Here is an 8,302-nt window from a genome sequence, read left to right as displayed (position 1 = left end):
AAAAAAGGTCGATGAAAGAATTTGTATCAAACAAGAGAAAACAGCCTTTAAAGAGTATTTACAGGTCCCAAGCATCCAAGTTTAGCTTTGGAGGAAATCTGCAGAATGAAGGAATACACATATAAGTACATGTTTTTTTAAGTGTTAAAACTTTGACCATGGATCTTCCTAATTACATAGGTGTAAAAACATTTGCACCACAATAACTAACGAGGCAATGGCAGAGGATCAGGTAAACAAGTATCGGGCCATTAGCAAAATCAATCATCTTAAAGACGAATTATTACCATTTAGCGCAGCATGGTAGACTCGCTTCTCGGCTAGCCCAATATCTGAGAGTATTAGATTACCCTGCAGACAATTATTGTCAACCATGAATAAGAAAGCTACTTCAGCAATGCAGATTATAGTTAAGGGACAGTTCCACTGTTTCAGGAACAACACATTATAAACAATAATTATCAGAGCTTTCAGATATCTGGAGTTGGAAAAAATCATATACCTCACACGCCATTAATTTCCGTATATTATGTGCATAAAGTTTTGGATCATCCTTTTCTTGATCTGAGGGGTAGTATATAGGTAACCGGATCACCTCAATGTAATTCACGAATTGACAAAGAAGTAAAATCACATGGCGCAGCTGCAAATGAACATATGTAGAAAGATAAAATTCTGTCATGAGAAGAAGATTGATGATAAATGGAATTCAAAGATAGAATGTAACTCAAGTTACATCATTGTTAGGGGTTAGACTTCTAGGCAGAGATTGGTTGAGATAAAGCTCGACCAGATGAACTTTAAACTTGGCAAGGCTAGGGTTCGTGCTGACTCGACTAATCCAAAACACAACTGAAATTACGAATGCAGTGATAGACACATTACTCTTTTTTGTGACTCGGGTGAAAACTTAAAACGATATGTGGTACTAGTCGTCTTAGAATGACCAGTTGATGAACTGAAATATGTATATCCTTGTACTCCTTGAAGTACTAGTTACATCATGGATATTCATTATGTAATTCCTTTACAGCAAATTGTCGGAATACTTAGCTTCGGCTTATTATGAACATAATATTGATAAAAGCACATAAGAAACAAGTCAAGTGTTACTCACACCGGAAATGGAGTCCCAAGCAGGACTAAATCTTTGGTAAGGATATCTTAGAATCACTGGTAGCACTGGTGCTTTTGATAAAAAGGCACCTGACATAAACGGAAGCAGGTAATCTCCATTTGAGGTTGTACCCTCTGAAAACAACGAAAAGATCAATCAAACAGGGACTATCATTTCGTAAGGATCTTAACAATATCAGGTGAACACAATAGAAAATTTCAGGTATCATTTTTCTATTCATGCGTCAAGTTTAAGCGTTGCATCCCTCAAGTTTGATGGCAAATGTCCCAGGATCACTAATTTTAACAGAAGGTCAACAAGAACATAGGGGATTAACGTTTAAGTATGATTCCGAATAACAACCTGGAAAAAGCATCATCATTGGAGCCGTTCTGTTTTTCTGGGCTTCAAGAACCCTTTTTGTTAAGACACCTGCAAACAACAATATTGCTTTTCAGATAGCAAATATTAGTGACATATGACAGCATATGAAAATAAATCTTATAATAGTAAATGAGAGAAATGAAGGATAGACACTTCTAATCACATTTAGAAAAGCTATAATATACAATTTATACTTTCCCTAAGCTTAACGGTAAGATAGATTACATGTTTCAGTATTTCGTAGCAGTATATATCTCTATTCAGTGCAGATTTACAGCCATTTGATTACATACAGTGAGGCATTGCTGGAATTTATAGCAAGTGCGTGGAGTCAAATATAGTCCAACAACTTTTAGTCCCTGGAGCATTCATTCATTAGATAATTTTCTTTCTGATAGGTAGTAATTAGATACACATGAAGGAACATCTATCACACAGTACTGTAGAAACCGTATTTTCTCAAAATGTTGTTGCTTGCATACAACAGAAGTATATTAAGAAACTAAAGATTGCAAGGCAGTAAAGAAAAATACAGATCCTATTCAAGAAACGATCAGAGAATTTATTGAGTAATTTTACAGACGTATAGGAATAAGAAAACTTGTGCAGTAAAATGGAAAACAATGACACATCTTTTCTTTATTGTGTCTCTTAGTGTAGAAAATAAGCAGCGTAACATAGGAATTCACTGACTAGTTTACCAGAAACACCCTTCTGTTCAGATGACTTCAATTCCCGCTGAACATAAACACATCCAAGGCACTTGCTGTGGCAAACAGAAATTTTAAACCATCATAAATATCTAAAGATGCTGTTCGTCACACTGAACTAGCCTATTAACGAAAAAAAGGAGTTTTTTGGGTACTCCAATATAATGGTATAAGGCATTGAAGGACAACGGCAATCGCTGTTTGCTCCAAATATGTCATATATGTCTAACACTGTAGATTGCGAAGGAAGGTCTTAAGCACGCTTATTAGGGCAACAAAACGGTAAATTAATATGGGTGAAGAACAAACCTTATAAGACCAACTAGAGGAAGTTCAGCCACTGATCTCTTCAGCAATGAATGAAGTTAACAAAAGGACGGCAGAAACATGTCATATCAAAACAGAAGTGAAAAATCCTAACAAATGTTTCTCATGGATATCATATCAAACAAGTTTCTGTAAACACTTAAATCACGAAGGCATCTACGTGTTCACAACCAAAGTTCGTAATCTAGACAGACTCATACTGATGATACATTTGTGCCGATTCCTTGACTCAAAACCCTCGGGTTTATCACAGCCTCATCTAATAACAACGTGCGAGGCGTTTGAGCACGAGACCTGAGTAAAAATAAAGAAGACTAAACATAGAAATAGAGATTCATGGAGTTTTAGACGAACGTAAAGTGCTGAAATGTAAATGAGACTGGGGTTTACGTGGTTCAACACAAAGGCCTACGTCCACGGGGTTTGTTGTTTCACTATGTATTTGGGAGTTACAAGGATAGTCGAATGACTTTGGAGTTTACATGTCTATCTTATTGTAAAAGACTTACACTCACAATTATTCTCTCTCCTTCTCTCCCCTTCTCTCCTTGATTTTTCCGATCCCCCTTACTCTTGGTGGAGAGGGGGTATTTATAGGGTTAGAGTCTAGGACCCATCTCTGAGGACCGTTGAAACCTTATCTTCTTGTGTTTCGTGTCCGTCCCGCGGAGGTCTTCGTTCATCACTTGGTCACGCAGGACCATCCTCGTTCGTTCCACGGGTTGATCGACACGTATACTGCTCAGAGTGTTTAATGCGGGTAGTTGAGGCGCCTGCTCGTGTCAGACAAGTGTCTTCTGCCCTGTCACATCCGTGTCAGCTAACTTTCTCTTCACCGTTGATCTTAGCTCCTTTTGGGGATGGGATAAAGTAACTCTTCGGGAGTTATTTGGTGTTCCGCGGTACATCATGTTTTGATGTGTTGGCTTGCATGCTTTCCACGTATCTTCCCATATACACGTGTTTGATGATGAGATATGTACACACAATTTGCCCCTTTTCTTCGGGCTTGAATGTTTAGTGTGTGCATTGAAGAAAAAAGTCGTTGCATATTTTTCCATCTCTCCTAATAACTTCTCCTAGATACTTGGGCACGTCTCTTATTCGTGCATTTAACTGCTCATTTAATGGGCACGCTTCCCATTCCTCCATTAATTTCCTTCTCTTTCTTTCAGGTATATTAAGGAGAGAAAGAGAATTAATTTCATTCTCCCTACAAATTTATTTCATTCTCTGTCAGTCTTCATTCCTTGTTCTTCAGCCCTTAAATTCTCTCTGCCTTAGCATTCATTACGCTTGCTTCTTCTTTATTTCTGATTTGTCCTTTCTGCTGTTGTTTCTGCTGGTAAGTTTTCTTTTCTTTGTTTCCACTGTTTTACGCTGTGTTGATTTGTGAATTTTCTGCTGTTGATCACATCGTAGCTTCCTATTTCTGCTGCTATCGTCCCTTGTTTGTGATGAAGAACCTTTTTTAATGCTTGCATGCTAGTTTGCCCCTATTCTTCGTCTCAAATCAAGGAGGCCATTGTTTTACTTGTATTGATTAGGTTTTTGAGGTTAGGGTTTTAGGGATTTTCGAGTATGTATGCTAGTTTTAGGGTTTCTGTGCTTTCTGAGGTGGATTGTTATTTATGTGGTGATGTCCTTGTGTTTGTTTCTAACTTGTTTATGGTTTATCTTTTCGCAGCTATGTCTGACCGTCCGCGGATTCCTTATCAATCTCCGGGTGCTGGTCTATCGAGATCCCCTCCGCGCAGAGAGTCTCACAATGATCTTCGTGGTATTAGAGTTTCTTCTTCTGGGGCGAAGGCTTCTTCTCCTAGGGAAGAGGGTCCTTCGAAAAATCCTTCCGGGTCTCGAAGTGCTGTCGATCGTGCGGTGCCTCATCCTCGTGATGAAGTTAGGAGTACGCAGGCACCTCCTCGTGCTGTCGCTTTTGATGTTCCTCCTCTGCGTTCTGTAGTGTCCGAGCAGCATCCTCTACCGCCCCCTCCTATAATTTCTTTAAAAGGGAAGAATACAAAGGGTGGTGTCCCGAGGGCTGAATCTACTAAAAATCCTTCTTTAAAGAGAAAAGCTTCCGAGGCTTTCATTGGTTCATCCGATCCCGCGGAGGAGGATGAGGCTGCTACGTCGATACGCAGCGTTTCGGTCAGCAAGAAAAAAGTAACGTTTAAACATATTGATCTCGAAGTTTTCAAGGAAAAGCATGAGCTTCAAGCCTTCGATGTTCGTTTCTATGCCCCTGAGGATGATATTACTTATGAGCTCATCTCAAAGTATCAGTTTGATGAGTTTCACTTGTTGACTACGGTTGGAGCCTTCGAGGCTGGTCTTATGCTGCCGTTGTACAAGTCTGGTGACTCCTTTTATTACGATGTGCTTGCTGGTCGTGAAGTATCTTCCACCAATACTCAAAGTCGTTCTGTGTCGCAATTATCGGGGAATTATCTCCGTGCACTAAGGGAGTGTTATCTGCGGAGTAAGGGGGAGACGATGATGACGTGTTATGTTCCAAATCCCGTGGAGAGGGAATGATATACTCCGGAAAACTTCAACAATTCCTTCGGTGATTACGTTAATAGTAGGAATCGTAAACCGTGGAGTGTTAGCCTCCGGAATCTCGCTGCTCCTCGGGGCGAAATTCGTCTGTTAAGTGAGGTTAGCGATGCCAAACTGAAGTATGTTCCACGCACCGAGGGGTCTAGTCAGCGGAAACTTTTTCCAGCACGTGAGAGGATCAAGCGTGACCATGATTATGAGTGGCACGCTACTGTTATTGAAATTTTTGGTCCTTGGGCGTACGGTTGGATTCCAGGTCCGCGCGGTTGGCGTCCTTCTGCGAGTAGCAGGCCACGTGAATCTCCTTCTGCTCGTTATGGAGATTTCTGTCCCTGGCGTTTAAACTTCGAAGGCATGAACTTTCCTTATTCCCTCGACGTTGTTGAAGGAGACGAGGAGGAAGGTTCTGGTGCTATACTTCCATCGAAGGGTGTTCCTACTGTCAAGGTACGCGGATTCTACCCACCCTTCTCCTCCTTTAAAATTCCAACTGTTCAGGGAAAAATAACTCTTTTTGTGGAATGAGTTGGTTTTCAGGTGTCGAAGAAGAAAAAGATCAGGCCGAAGCAGTCTTCTACCATTGTGATGGGTGAGGCTGAGGTTCATGAAGAAGTTACCAGTCCGGTAAACGAAGAGTTTGCCGAGGATGAGGAGATTACGGATGGGGAAGAACGTACTGATACTTCCCCTCTCAATGCCGAGGAGGAGGTTCGTGCGGGTTGTGATGGTGATGAGAGAAGAAACAATGCCGCGGTGGCTGACGGCGGTGTTATTGGTGATATTTCTGTCCCTGCTGCAGAGACTCTCCCCACCCTTTCTCAAGAGTTTTCTTTTGACCGGGTTTATTCCGCAGGAGAATTCTTCGGTGATGCTCTCGATTTTCCTGAGGACTTCTCTCTACTTTCCCCCAATGATGATTGGGATGTGCTCGGGGGTGCTGGTAAGGAAGACGTTGCTGTTCGAGACGGGGGCGCGGATGATCATGGTGCGCATGTCGATGCCGAAACTTGTGTTGAAGGGGCCATATCGGAGAAGGGGAAGTCGGTGATTGACTCGCCTTCCGCGGATTTCCCTTATTCGCCGACATCTGAGGGTGAAGACGCCATAATGGATTGGCTCAAGAAAAAGAGTCTGTTGTTCGTCCCTCATCCTGCTCCGGTGGTTACTGGTGAAAAGGATTCCGATGCGTACACCCGTCGTATGATGGAACTATCTTCCAAGGCGCGGGTATCTGAGGCCTGGGGGAAAAACTTGAGTGTTCCCGAAAATACCCTTGTATCGGAGCCTCGTACTTATGTTGCGGATATGATGGCCATAGCCGATGGGTACCAATATGGTTTTCCTCAGCAGCGTGTCTTGGAGGTAAGTCTTCGTACATATATCTTCGTGATGATCGAATCCTTCGGTGAAATAATGTTTGTTGTCTTAATGTGTAGATGATGAGGAGTGAGCATTGTAACCACGTGTTGTATCAGTTCTTTAAAGCAAAATCTTTGAAGATGGAGGTTAAGCTTCGTCACAGAGAAAAGGAATTATCTACGGCTGAGGTGGAAATAGAAGAGCTGGAGAAAAGCCGTAAAGAGAAAGAAAGGCTGGGTGAAGCGGAGGCTGGTCTTCGTTCTGAGCTTGCTGCCGTTCGCGCCGAATTAGAGCAGACTCGCGGCCAAGTTTCAGCTTTCACAGGTTTGGTTCTTTTTCCTCTTTTTCTCTCGCCATGTGTCGTAATTCCTCTATTACTTAGTTTTTCTGTCTGAGTCTCCCCACCCTATCTCCAGTGGGTGGCGTCCCCGAGCTGATATGGCTTCGAAACGAAAGGGCACCGCAGAAATCTCGTATCAAAGAGTTGGTCGAGAAAATTAAGAGCGAAGCCAAAAAGTGGGACGCTCGGGCTGAGGTATGGCGCGCAAGGCATGTTCAGATAGTTGATATGCAGAATCTGTATAATCACGACCGTGCTTTGTTCAATGGTACACTGCTGTGGACACGTGAGAATCTGCGGGAATCCCGTGAGCGTGCTTCGTTGTTGGAGTCTAGATAAACTTCTGGAAGAGGAATTACGAAAGGCTCGATCCCTCCTTTTCCAGGAGTTAAGGATAGCATGCTGTGTCTAGCCAGGGAAAGGGACGATGCCCGTGCCGAAGTTGGGGCTCTAAGCAAGGCCCTTGCCGCGTCCCGTGCTGAAGTAGCTCGCCATGCTGAGTCTGAGAGAAATCTTGAAGTGTGTATGTATAGACTTAGCAAAGGGGTATCAGAGATAAACAACGAAGTCAACCATCTTCGTCACATGGATTCGATGAAGCAGGTAGAACTAGATGCCTGTCAATTTACTCTCACCAACCTTCAACTAGATTATAAGAAACTATCAGCGGAATATGACCATCTTGATGAAGCGCGAGATGCGGTTGTTAATGAGTATGAAGAGGCTTCGGCTTGTGTCGAAGGTATAACCCTATTTCATCGAGTGTGACTGTGTCTTTTCTGTGCTAACTCCCTGGTGTTGTCTTTTCAGAGCTCGAGGGACAACTCCGTGTGCAAATGAAAAGTTTGAAAAGGCTCAATCTTCCTTAGCGCGGCAGGAAGAACAGACTAATCACTTCAAGAGTTTGGCGGCATCCCGCGAGGAGGCCGTTGGCGCTGCTTCTAACGAAGTGAATCGTCTATCTTCGTTGTTATCCCAAGCCCAGCAGCGGACGACAGTTATTATGCACAAGGCTCGGTGTCAATTGGCTGAGGAGACGAACAAGATGTTGGAGAAGATAGAGCTTGGCCTGAAGACCGAGCATGGCCTCGTGAAGAACTATCCGCGTCGTCCAGTACCTGCTGCCTTGCCTGGCTCCTCGGGACCCTCATCTGGTGGGAGCGTCCCTTCAAGTCTTCGGAACAATCCTGCTGATGGGGCGGCATCATCTAAGTAGAGACCGCAGCTTTTTGTAGAGACCGTGGCATCACTATCCTTCCATTAGATTTTGCTAGTATCATGTAAAAAGAATATTTTTGATGTGTATTCTTCCTTGAATTGGTCTTCCGCTTTTTGTAATCATCCTTTATGAAATGGATCTTTTCTTGATATACCTGCAATGTTGGTTTGTTTTTATTTTAAGCATTGTAAGGAAAGACATTACAAATCAAAGTGTTTTAAGTTTGGGTGCGATACTGAAGGGAGGTACCTTCGTGATCGTCTTGAGACCTGTCACCCCGCTGG

At 42.8% G+C, this 8,302-nt stretch overlaps 1 long non-coding RNA gene across 1 annotated transcript; it reads right to left on the bottom strand.

Annotated features, from left to right (window-relative positions):
* LOC113286184 lies at nt 1–646 on the bottom strand. Its single transcript, XR_003329157.1, has 3 exons — nt 503–646; nt 288–351; nt 1–98 (listed from the first exon to the last, which is right to left on the bottom strand). It is a non-coding gene; the product is annotated as an uncharacterized LOC113286184 (long non-coding RNA).
* Between the last annotated feature and the right edge of the window lie 7,656 nt (nt 647–8,302).

This window comes from Papaver somniferum, chromosome 6, assembly GCF_003573695.1.
Source record: "Papaver somniferum cultivar HN1 chromosome 6, ASM357369v1, whole genome shotgun sequence".
NCBI classification, from domain to species: Eukaryota; Viridiplantae; Streptophyta; class Magnoliopsida; order Ranunculales; family Papaveraceae; genus Papaver; species Papaver somniferum.
Note: the sequence above shows the minus strand (reverse complement) of the source record. Positions and strands in the feature narration are given on the sequence as shown.